Source organism: Cephus cinctus, unplaced genomic scaffold (genome assembly GCF_000341935.2).
Source record: "Cephus cinctus unplaced genomic scaffold, Ccin1 Ccin1_scaffold0323, whole genome shotgun sequence".
Classification (NCBI taxonomy): domain Eukaryota; kingdom Metazoa; phylum Arthropoda; class Insecta; order Hymenoptera; family Cephidae; genus Cephus; species Cephus cinctus.
In genome coordinates, this window is record NW_014333022.1 from 15,529 (window position 1) to 29,241 (window position 13,713).

The 13,713-nt window shown below is 38.8% G+C and overlaps 1 pseudogene; it reads right to left on the reverse strand.

Annotated features, from left to right (window-relative positions):
• Positions 1 to 8,200: 8,200 nt before the first annotated feature.
• LOC112494169 lies at positions 8,201 to 10,046 on the reverse strand (annotated as a pseudogene).
• Between the last annotated feature and the right edge of the window lie 3,667 nt (positions 10,047 to 13,713).

A 13,713-nucleotide genomic window follows, 5' to 3' on the forward strand; every position in this document is an offset into this window, starting at 1 on the left:
ATTTTACTCTCCCACACACATACACACACTTATAATTATCTCTAGTTTGATTGTTGTACCGCAGACGACAAAAAGTGTTTTTGTTTACTTATTCGCTCTTCTAATTTTTTGGAATGGAAAGAGGTAGCTGGAACCACAATACAGCAGATTGCACAATGCGTCCGATGACCGCGGGCAAGCTGTTGATGAGGATAATAATGATTCAGTACCCACAGGAGATCACAATGAGCCCCGTTTGCCGAATCTCTTATTTTGAGGATGGGTTAGACTCAGACAGCTACTAATCACAATGATATTGGGAGCTGAACGTTTGGAGGAGTGTGGTTGTTAGGTTGTGGTCGATTTCTGACAGCTCCAGCACAATGCTTTTGATGCAGAAGATCTACATGGGTGGCAGATTTCCTGATACAGGGTGGAGACACAATGCTTTCCAAGACCAGGAACTGCCAGGGATCAGTTCCCACAGTTTGCAGTACAATACTGTTCACCGGTTCGCTCTGGACTAGAAGATTAGTTTTCTACTAGCTTTTTAATAATTTCTACTTTCTGAATCTTTACTTGCTTCTTGTCGTCTTGTGATGTACAAGAATCTGGTCGGCTAGTCTAGAAAGACAAGAGTGATCCTCCCATTGATCAAGCCGCTACTTATATCCTCGATAGGCATACGTTAAATCTAGTGGGGACAATGATTTGTATCCTCCCGAGGCGTTAACGTCGCCTTTTGGATTTAATATTTTGATTTATTATATGATCTGATTATTTGATTTGACTAATTGGAATAGCGGTTTCTTCAAGTACCGACTTACTAGTATTTCTATTGTGTTCGGCGCGTGCCAGCTTATAGCATCTAGGCACTTGTTTGTTTTGATTTCAGTCGGTCGACTGTATTTCGGATTCTAAGAATGTTAAAGGTAATAGTTTCTAATATTATTTCCTCATGACTGTCGCTATGACTAGTTTCAAGGGAATTACGCAATATTAGAGATTTAAAAGTTCTATATTCCCTTTCCTTTATCGGCGTCGCTGTGAGAGGTCGATATGATTCTTGAAAAATTCTAGGATTTGAGGAGTTCTCTCATATACTGTTATGCACATCCACAGTGCGCTATGCACTCTTATGTGGGGCTCTTGACGTATCCATCATAGAGAATGGGTGATGTGATACGAAAAAGGATAGAAGATACAAGGGTATAAGGACGGAACGTTACATACCTTTTAAGTACAAATTCACGATTTGTACTTTAACTATTCATTACTGGTTTTAAGGAGGTAAACGACCTATTGGAGTTTGTTTTTCAATTTATTAAAAATTTGAATATCAATTAATGTAATATTCGTGCGTAATATGTAATTTATCCCCTTAAGAATGCTTTTTGGTAACCTGAAAGTGTAAGTCATCTTATCATTCGCTGCCGTCCTTGATATTTTGCAAGTATCATTGAAGTTGATGGGCAAATTTTTGATAGACCTAAAGAGAGAACAAGTTGCATATAAAATTGACCCCCTTAATTACGGGTAATGCGTTAATTTTCACTTACTGTTTATTGACTTTCACTAACAAGAATATTTTGAATTAGTTTACACTTTTAAATTGCGCGAGAAGTACTGTAATTTTACTTCCCTTTTCAAATGGCACGTGTTTCATTAAATTCCATTGGTAAGTTTTTTAAATACGGTGAAGAAAAATAATCGAGGGATGGTTTACCCCCACAAGAAACAATTTCTTTTTAACACTAGGTTTATGGACATTTCTTTTATACCTATCTGTACGAACACGCGTCAATTTGACGCATGAAGGAAATCAGACATTTTCTTTAAAAAACAACTTGAAAAGCAACACAACTATACACTATTAACTTATAAATAAATTTGTGAGATACAGATATATATAAAATTTATAATATTCAACATTTTTCCAACGTAAATACGTAAGACATGAACAGTAACACCGTGTCACTCACGTCAAATTTGAGATGTTTGAATCGAAGTATCGCTGCTGCATCGTTTGTTTACTTTTGACGTTTATTTTCTTACAGAAGTAACGTTTTTATCACTTTTATATTTATTACTGCAGTAATGTTTTCATGAATGACGCCGATTAACTAGCATTAATGCTCACTTTACGATCGCGTCAAATTGACGCTTATCTGTAGTAATAGATATACTACAAAGAGAACTTCAAAATTAGAAAGCTTTGAAGAAATGAATTTCGATATATATTTGTCTCGTTAAGTGAACAAACATCAATACAAGTGGTAAAAGAAAAATGTAAACGGTTTTTGTAATTTTCCTCATGAAATTTGAAATATGTCGAAATGATGCGCCCTGAAAGCCTAGTGTTAATTTCTAGGTGTACGTTTCATTACTCGTAATGAGAAACATTTTAGCTTTTGTTTCATTGAAATGGTCGACCCCTTCTAGGTGAAAACTGCATTATCACCCCTCGACATGCCGAAATTTCGGGGTTGAATTCACCGTCTAAAACCGTTTTTCCGCCGATAAAAAAAATACGTTTTCTTAATTTTTCAAGGGCTACAACTTAGTTAAGTTTTATCAAAATCGAAGAGGGACACTAAAGTGATGTTCCTTGTAAGCAACGCGTGTGGCCTGTCGGGGATTTCCTTATAAATTCGCGTGGCACTCATGTGTGGCACATGTGTTAACAGCTAAAAGTTAAATCGATGGCACGGACAATGCACTCAGTAACATGCTGAGGTTGCAGTTTTCTGTGAGAGGTTATTAACTCATTTCGTAGCAGTAGCAGTAGCAGTAACGTAGCAGTTAAGAACTGAAATAAAATTGGAGACTGAAGTCTTTTTTATACAGATTTGTTTTTTCTAAAATATTTGACTGTTCTCTAAGAGTAACTGATGAATAACAGTAAACAGCGCCAAATCTTGTTATGGGAACTATAGTATTGGGTGCTAGAATTAACTTAGTTTCTTGAGTGGAAGTCAGTATATTGTAAGAAATTATTTTTATTTTAGTTTACGTTGGAGTCACCACCAATCTCACCGCCGGAGAAAAATGTACCACCAATTTCTTCGCAATCAGTACTGGATCCGTCGATGGTGCAAGAGACGAGGCTTGTTTCTGTGAATTCTTCACATAGAACACCGACAAAAGTAATAATCGCCAAAGGAAATGCAGCTAAACGTGTCTGTGTTCAGCCGAAGATTAACAGGACCGTTATATGTGGCAATGGTTTGATTCATTTCTACTACATAATTATATATTACCAAGAATCGCGATATTCTGGTATAATTCATGGCAGAGAAAATTTTACGTTAAAGCAAACGCAACGAAACAGTATATTATTAAATTACGATTTTGTAGTTTTAACTAATAAAATTCACATTTTGCATTAAACAGTTGTAACGCATCTAATTAGAATATCGAGCTAAAAAAGTTTGTTTAACGCATAACTACTTGTCAACCATGCGGTCCCGTATTATGAATTCGTCTTTGAAATGAAATAATAATTTCGCATTTGCGGTACTTTCAAATTGGAAATGCTCCATATTTGCAAATGCTACTATTTCATTCATGTGCTCATCATTTTTTTCTGTAAATTTCAACCCCATCGATACTCAGAAGGCAATTGATTAAATGGATGATTTTCAGTGAACTGTGAGTTTTTTCACCTGTATTTTGATTCCGGACATTTCAAGTTTTAACTCTACTCTACCCTTCCAGTCCTCAATTGCACACAGGTGCGAGTTTGTATTGCGCAATTTTGTCCATCCATAATTCTGCTTAAAATAAAGCCAATTTTATTTTTTTTTAAAGAAAGTTCATACTTTAAATTATATCAAAAAATAATTTTATTAATCAAAAATGCATTAGAATAAAACCTGTCATAGAAATTTGTTACAAATAATTGCCATTTTTTTGTATAATTATCAGAATTGAAAAATCATATTACATTTTGAAGAGTTAAGATATTACTCTAAACGCTATTCTACAATGCAATATAATAAGAAATAAGAAATAAGAAATAAGCAATAAGATCTTTAATTGATATTTACCTAATTCCATTGGATCCTCCATTCAAGATGGAGAAAATCGTTTTTAAAACCGAGCGTTTACTAAGTCCCTACGATGTTTGTGACCTCTTGGACATAGCAACGATACGGAAGCGGTTGCTAGGGTCGCTAAGGATTTGACGGAGCACGAAACGTGATGAGTAGCATCGAGCATGCCCCGTCATCACCTGTCATTATGGCGAACATAGACGAGATCATTATCAATATCGTTAGAGAAATGAAATTTCTCTACGATAAAAGTGATCGTGACTTTAAAAATGTTGTTAAGAAGAGCGACAAGTGGTACGAGATTTCTTCCGAAATCTGAAGACTATGCAACATTCAACTTTCAGGTAGGTAATCGTACTGGGTATATACATTTGAATATATTTTACATTTCACATATTTATATATATATTGTGACGTAGATTTTACCCCGTCAGGTCCTCGGCGGGAACTGTCGTGTTACGCGGGAAAACGCGTATTAGAGAAGAATCCAGGCAAGATGCCACCACCTCAAGGGCTAACGAAGTTGCGAATTGGTTGATTTCTGATTTTGTTGTTTTGATTTTTGCTGTGTCCCATGCCGCGAATATTGTATTCGCGGGCTTACCGAATCTGAAGAAGAACCAGCGAGGGATCATCAGCGTGGGAGGAACGAGGACGAAAGGCTGAGTGACGTCAGAGCGCCGGCTGGGCCCGAGCTGCGCGCGCTGTAGCTCACCGCACCAATCACCTCGCGACTTGGATCAACTCTACGCACGCTATCACCCGAGCTACATGAACTGGTCTACGCGTACCGAGTAACTAGCAGGGAGCTATTACTCATTCTGCGTGACATAGACCTACGAACGACGGAGCACCTGTAACGCACCACAACTCATGACGGAGGCCCACCGCTATCGACGAATGGAACGAAGACTCGCGATCTGGGAATCCGGGGACGCCTGGTGAACCGTTGCGAAGTCCTAGCGGACGACGGAGCCCATCGCGGGACAGCCCGTAATCACTGTTCCCGAATCGTATGAATTGTCGCGAGGACGGATTTTGAATTGTAGCGCGTGGTGTCAGATCGGAGATTTCTGATTGGGGCCGTAGGACCAATCAGCGGTGGTTGCAATTAAGGGAGAGAATGATACTCTCCGGTGCTGCCGATTACGATCGGAAGGGAAGGCAACTTCCTTCTTCTTGCTTGGACCGTCGACGACGCGAGTCGTATTTTTGGAACCGTTTGTTACCGTGGTAATTTTTGTGGAGAATCCGGACTTCGTCCGAGACCGGGTATACGGGCTCAATTCTCCAGATCGAAGATACGTAGAGATTTCGGTGAGTGATTTGTTAATTTTTGTTACCGACGAAATCTTGTAACACCCCGCGTTTTTGTACGTTTTTCGTTGAATTGTGCCTGTAGGCACGTGGGAGATGTTCCCACTCGTAGAACCGCGTTCGTTTTGAGTACAAGATTCCGCCGGCCGGCACGGGACTGTGTTCGCGTAACTATGTTGCCCATCGTGGACATATTTATCGCGCGTTGTATAAATCGAAGTGCGTATGACTGTGAGCGAATGATTAGTTCTCTCGGCAATGTTGAGTCTTAGATCACCGACTGTTATTGTATCGCGTTCATGTTAGGGACGTGTTGCCGAGAGACTCGGAATAGTCCTTGAGGTTGTTTTTTCGGAGCGTCGCGATTAGATCACGTTAAATTGTCGATTTGACTTAAATATTGAGATTGTATGTAATTGAACCGTTAGCAAATTGCCCGAAAGTATTTATTGGATAGTGAATTGTCGAAATGTCGAATTGGATCGAATCGTATGAAAGAATTTATTGAATGTCGAAAGTATCGAATTTTAGCGGATTGTACTACTGTATTTTAGCGAACGGTAATAGTTAGACTGCGCGGAATAGATCTCGAACTTTGTACGTAGAATTCGGATTAGGACTTAAGCTGAAATTGATTGTCCTTCGTTGTTGTTTCACTCGCGATCTTATTGGGTCCATTATTTATTTCGAAATTGTTAAATTTGGATTTGGCGCAATTAAAATAAACGATTGATTTTGATTATTGTTGACCCAAAAAGCCGGAGTATTCATTTTGTTGAAGTTGTCCCTACATTGAAAGATCCCCGCCGCCTCCGCGTAGCTGAGTTAGCCAACGTAGGCACGCGAAGACGAACCGTAGAAGATGATACGTGGTTCCCGTTTTATACCAGAGGTACTATTTCGAATTGGATATCCCACACAGCACACTATATTTCGAAAACATTAACACAATATTCCAATATTTCATTGCGACAACAATGTTGTTGATGTCTTTATGTCAAATATTGCACAATATTTCAGGGCAATATAATAAATAAAACTTTCTGATATATTGCTGAAATCTGTGACAAGAGTCCCTAATCAGACTCGGAGTATCCGAGCGAACACTAGTTCGCTGGCGCGCCGCTAGGTGGCCAAGACAACTCGCATGAAAAAACGTAGGACCGGGTAAATAATTAATCCGTCGATTATTCGGTTTTCGTCTTCGCCGTCAATATATACTTTCGTATTCTGCATGTAAAAATTACATGTGAAATTATTGCATTTGTATAGAGTATTTAAAAATACAACCGAGGTAGTATTTAAGGAGGTATAGGCAACCTGCCCAAAGAAACCCACGATACATTGCTGGCATTGGAATTTATTCTCAGTTATATTATTTCTCAGTTATCTATCTGAGTTATATTTTATTAATATTATGCATTGATATTTCCAAAATATTGACCGGCAATATTATAGCAATATTATGATTGCAACGTGCTGAGCGGACATTGCAAGGTTCCTGCAACATTCCAGAAATATTTAAACAATTTTCAATATATTTCCGGTAATATTGCATTATTTCAAGGGAAACTTTTGGCAATGTTGACAAAATATTTCTGTGCTGTGTGGGAAGTTAGCCCTGGGTCGCCTGGAACGCGAAGGAATCGCGTTAGTTGTGCGCCGGTCAGTCTCTCATCTCCCGACGAGGCTCGATCGCGAATTATACGTCACAATATATACATATATATATACACACATAGCTGCAAACGTGGAGAAAAGATGGAACACGCTGCGCGAAACTTTCCGCCGCGAACATAAAAAGAGGACAGAGTATGCGCCATCGGGTTCGGCCCGAACTCCCGTAAAAGAGTGGGGGGTATATCAGAGTATGGTCTTCCTGGTGCCGCATATCACTCATAGGCGGTACGTCTAATTAAATAATTCCATATTAAGTATTTCGCTAATTTTACTGATTTTTATTTGCAGGACTAAAATCACATATCGACTCCCCTTGCAGCAAACTGTGGACGAAGATGCCAGTCAACACAGCAATAATACTCGGCGCGTTAACACCCCTCGCACTTGCAGTATCGGAGCGGACAACTAAAGTGATCCCTTCAACAGTGATCTGCCATTGCCATTTTTCAGATCCCTACTCCGGTCAACCATTGCTGAGCTTGTTCCAACAGCTTCTGCCGAGTCTGTTCCCTCAACTTTTGCCGAGCCTGTTCCTTCAACTTCTGCCGAGCAAGTTCCATCAGTATCTTCTGGGCGTGCTCTATCGACATCGGCGCCAAACCCGGTAGTGCCACCGATGGACAACTTCGCTAAGCGCAGAAGAGTGCAACAGTCTAAGGGTGAAAGAGAATTGGTGGAAGCGAATAGGATAATTGCAAATGCTGCGAATTTTGTTTCAGAATTTATAACCAGCAATGCAGAGGCAGCACGGGCAGCGGCACCACAACCAGCCAGACCTCAAACAAGATTTATTTCCGCCATAGAAGACATCTTTTTTTACGTCAAAGAAGAGCACCAGGTGGACTGCGTCATCGAGATGATGCAAGTCGGCCAGAAGTACATGAGACTGGGTCGCGATGAATAAAAAACTAGTGAATGTCGGCATCGACACACGAATTGTCGGAATCGACAAGGAAATTATCGGAATCGACATCAATATTGTCGGAATCGACACATAAATTAATTGTATATACATTGTATATGACAGGAAATAAATAAATAAATGTTTTTACATATATAAAAGTGTGTTTATTTAAATTACCGTATAATTAGCAACGTAAGTTTACAGCTTTCTAGAATTCTGAATGGACAAACCTAAAGTAAGTAAGTAATGTTTTGATAAATGATAAAATCACAAAACATATTTTTATTTAAATAATATTATTTTTATTGTCAGATTACAATTATTATTACACATATTTGTCGTTTCCGATAAGAATTTATTGCAATTGCATGTATCCGCGTGTCGAATTCGACAAAAATTTTAATCGTAGGTATTCATGTGTCGAATCCGACAAAAATGGCAATTGTAACTATCCATCTGTCGAATCCGACAAATAATTATTTTTTCCCTATTATATACGTAGCCACTGCCATGGAACCGCTCCTTCACGCGAGACAAAGTATGTTTCTAAAGTATCACGCTGCTCCGTTGCTATCGTAGGTGAATGATGTGGTCCATTGAGACCCAGTCTATTCCATGTTCGGCTTGGTGGGACTCTTAAACGCCAGTCACCATGGATGATTTCTCCATTTCTTCCTTCTCTGTCGACAAATAATTGATTTATATAATGCCTTCCTCTAGATTCCATTTCGTTGGTAATAATAAAGTTATGTAAACATGCTGTTGCAAGAACTATGTTTTCAGCAATTTCAAGCTTGCAGCGCAATGGTGCTTGATGGACTGCCCACCTCGCAACGGGAATGCCAAAAGAATTTTCGATCACTCTGCGAGCTCTGGAGAGGCGATAATTAAATATGCGTTCCTTGTTGCCTAGAATGTTTCGCCTTGCATACGGTCGCATCATGTAAAGTTTTAGAGGAAAGGATTCATTCCCAATAAACGAAAAAGGGCGTGGAACGTCAGTATCAGGAAGATTTCTTGGTGTTGGTAGATCTATCAAACCGTGATTCAAGGCTTTACCCATATCGCAATTTGCAAAAATTCCAGCATCATTTAATGAACCATAATCTTCAACATCTACCCAAGTAAAACGATAATGGGCATCACACGTGGCTAGGAGGAATGAAACTGAAAAAACCCTTGTAATTGTAAAAGGCTGTGCCTGATCGTGGTGGAGCAAGAATACGACAATGGTTGCCATCAATTGGACCCAAACAGTTTGGATAATTCCATTTCGTTTGAAAATCATTGGCAATTTCAATCCATTTATCTCTATTCGGCATCCTGAGATATATTGGCTGGAGTACTTGCACTATTTTCTTGCAAACTTCTTGAACAATTGAGTACATGGTTGATCTGCCAATAGAGAAAAACCAAGATGTCGTACGAATACTGTCTCCACGTGCAATGTAGCGGCAAATACAAAGATACAATAGTTATTGTTTGATATTTTACTTAATTTTTAATAAACTAACCTCAATGTGGCAGTAATTCGCAGTTCTGGCTCTAGAGGTTTTCGAATACTTTTTTTGATAAGGAGTGGTGCCAACAGTTCACGAAGGATATTGAATTGTTGCACTGTCATTCTTGTAAATTGAAAAAACTCTTCGTGATCACTGACATGAGTTTGAAGTAGGAGAACAGCCGATTATACGCGCCAAAGTCGCATCTAATATTCTGAACAATGTGAGGTTTCACCCACCATCTTCTACTAATTCTTCGTCGATTTCGCTGCAATCTTTTTAATAGTATTTGTGAAACACTATTAGAGGCTTGCAATAAATTGAAAAAGACTCGAACATTTTTATGATCCATTTTCTTGCTTTCCAATTGATAGTAATATTTGAAAACTTAGGTTCTGCTTGGTGATTGGAAGGTTTGCGGATATGATGCATAATTGCTATTTCAACAAATTAAAATTAAAATAGATTATAATTATAAACTTTATATTAAAAAAAAGGACTAATTTATATTTAATTATTTAGTTCGTCCATATTTTTAACAATTGTTTGCTTAATTTGCGAGGTGAACACATATTTATAAAATCAACGGTGCATTAAATGATCGTATGTATTTGTTTTAAAATCGTTCATAAACGTTCATCACTTCTTCACTTCTTGAAAAAAAATGTCCACGACAGACGTCGAAAATAAGTATGATTTCAGTTTTAACATTTTGTGTAAACCATTTAATACTATAATCCCATACCATTTACATAACATACCGTAATATTTTTTTATAGTGAAAAAGCTTGAGCTATGCTCTCCACCACCACCACCACCACCGCCACCGCCGCAACGGCCGTCGGGAACACAGCCACCACAGGAGGATCCATCCTCCCCGTGGTGGCACATCGAGGAGGACATCCCCGACCACGCGACCACTACGGCCAATGTGGCTCTGGAGCAGAGGATGGAACGCCTGGAGCGTCTCCTGCTCTAGAGTCACGATCCACGAAATGCCCCTGCCGGTAATTATATTTTAATTATTTATAGAAAAGCAATAAATAAATTAATATTAATTTATTAAAACTATTTATTATTTTTGAATGCGATCAGACCCCAGATGGAGCAGTGGAGGCGGAAGAAGTCGAGCCAGGTGGTATGATCGCCGGTACGGGGCATACGGCAGAGGTCGTTGGGCCGGGCGGCGCGGCGGTGGCGGCGGCGGAGGAAATATCATAATTTATTATTAATTTCATTTTATTTCTTTCTTCTATTGTTCTTAAATAAAAATTGTTGTAATTATTTCATTTCTCTAACGATATTGATAATGATCTCGTCTATGTTCGCCATAATGACAGGTCATGACGGGGCATGCTCGATGCTACTCATCACGTTTTGTGCTCCGTCAAATCGTTAGCGACCCTAGCAACCGCTTCCGTATCGTTGCTATGTATTTTTAACGTAAGCCGTTATAAATTACGGAACGGAGCATGCTCGATGTTACTCATCACGTTTCGTTCTCCGTGAAGTCCTTAAAGACCCTAGCAACCGCTTCCGTATCGTTGCTATGTATTTTTAACGTAAGCCGTTATAAATTACGGAACGGAGCATGCTCGATGTTACTCATCACGTTTCGTTCTCCGTGAAGTCCTTAAAGACCCTAGCAACCGCTTCCGTATCGTTGCTATGTATTTTTAACGTAAGCCGTTATAAATTACGGAACGGAGCATGCTCGATGTTACTCATCACGTTTCGTTCTCCGTGAAGTCCTTAAAGACCATAGCAACCGCTTCCGTATCGTTGCTATGTCCAAGACGTCATAAAAATTATAAATTACAGAACGGAGCATGCTCGATGTTACTCATCACGTTTCGTTCTCCGTGAAGTCCTTAAAGACCATAGCAACCGCTTCCGTATCGTTGCTATGTATTTTTAACGTAAGCCGTTATAAATTACAGAACGGAGCATGCTCGATGTTACTCATCACGTTTCGTTCTCCGTGAAGTCCTTAAAGACCATAGCAACCGCTTCCGTATCGTTGCTATGTATTTTTAACGTAAGCCGTTATAAATTACGGAACGGAGCATGCTCGATGTTACTCATCACGTTTCGTTCTCCGTGAAGTCCTTAAAGACCATAGCAACCGCTTCCGTATCGTTGCTATGTCCAAGACGTCATAAAAATCGTACAGACATAGTAAACGCTCGGTTTTAAAAACGATTTTCTCCTTCTTGATTGGAGGATCCAATGGAATTACGTAAATATCAAATGAAGATCTTATTGCTTATTTCTTATTCCTTATTTCTTATTATAGTGCATTGTAGAATGGCCTTAAGTGGTATGTCTTATTATAGTCATTGGAAAATTTCTCACGAAGTAATTTCCTTCTTCGCGTACAATAGAGATAAGTATATTTTAGAATTTTTTTCAAATCAAGTAATAAATTGTTGTTGATTCGTCAACTGTTTAAAAATCGCCTGGGTCAATTTGAACCAAAGTGATCACTTTCAAATTCTACGGAGGTATGACCAGGAAGAGTTAACAAGCTTAACTTTATGTAGATGATTATTACTCTAATTTATAAAAGAAAATTATAAATTACTTTTATTTATAGAATATCATTAGATTATTAAACAAATATTTTTTAAATGTCAAAAGTTTAGGTGAAATAAATTACATTTTGCTGAAAATCACCAGGTACTGTAACGCAACGAAATGTTTGGCGCTTGGACCGTGAAACAATTGCTAATCGCGCCATCCGTCTGAAACAGCTAACTTTTGCCTTATACGACAGCGTGGTGCAGCCGCGACTGCAGAAATCCTCCGTTCTGATTGGTGCGTCTTAAATTCTTCCTGTTTAAGAACTATTGCGAATTTCGACATACGCTTTGCGTCGGATCTCTAGCTATCGCCAACTTTGCGGTGTAAAATTACTTTTTGGACACCGGAGTGCGTATGGGTACCTGATTTCAATACATTCTTGTAAAGTTCTGCAGTTATCGTCTATTTTATAAACTGGAAGTGAACACCTTTCACAGACAAATTCGCATACAGTGATTTTTTGAGGATGCTGTTTTTCAGTTTCCCAAAAAGGATAATTTTGCTTATTACCGAATCCACTGAGCGAGAAATGGGCTTCGTCAACATAAATAATTTTATGGCAAGAAATCAAGCCGTTTTCAATATTTTTTAGCATTAATTGTGCAAAGTGCTCCTTTTTGTAAACAGTGTCTGTAGTTAAAATTTGATTTATTGATATTTTGTAAGGGTAAAGTTCAACAGCACATTGCGTTACGTACCTGTTTGTATTTTTGATGAAGCATTGATTGTTACGGTTCACATTTTTTGGAACTGTCCCAGACGCTAGACGGCCCTGGACGGAACCATTTTCTTATTAAAAATTATCATTTGCGGAACGCATCGACCCGTCAGGAAATTAAAGCATTTTATACTGAATATGGAGCACATAAGTGGATACGACATTGGAAAAGTACGTAAGTAGGCTGAATTGTTCGTACACAGATTGTATCACCTAAGATGCACGTTTGCGATTTGCGGTGAATTTCGAAAATCTGATTTGACGAGTATTGAATATTTTTTGATTATAAAATCTTGCAAATCGCTAACATGCATCTTAGCTGATATACTCTGTATACGAATAATTCAGTCTACTTACTTACTTTTTAATGTCGTATCTGAGATCCAACTATGTGCTCCATGCTCAGTATAAAACGCTTTAATTGCCTGATGGATTGATGCATTTCGCAAATAATAATTTTTTATAAGAAACTGCTTCGGTTAAAGATCCATGTCTCAGAACTTATCGAAAAGCTATTGATGTGATTCCTAACCTAACCATTTATTTTAAACGAGAAATGTTTCTAGCATACTGCAGTGGCGCAGCTTTCATTTTAGAAAGAAGGGGGGGGGGGAATTTGAATTCAATCGATGTCCGTTTGTTCAGATCGTTAAAATTTTAGTCGAAATAAGAAACTGTCATTTATGATTGTACTCGCGACCTGTACAGTTGTCGGGATAAATAATAATTATACTGCTCATGAATACGCCTCAGTAGTATAAGTTTGGGGGTTCTGGATATAGATTTCTGCACCGACATAATACCGACACTCCAGAGCCTTCGAAGGTGGGTGTCCGTGCTAAGTTGCCGTCGTGAGCTCTACGATTTCTCAAAGTGACGTCATCAGGACTCCTCGATTCCAAGAATTTTCGCTCGATTCCGGGAAATTTGCGTCACATTCCGGGAATTTTGCGCTCGATTCTAGGAATTACGCAC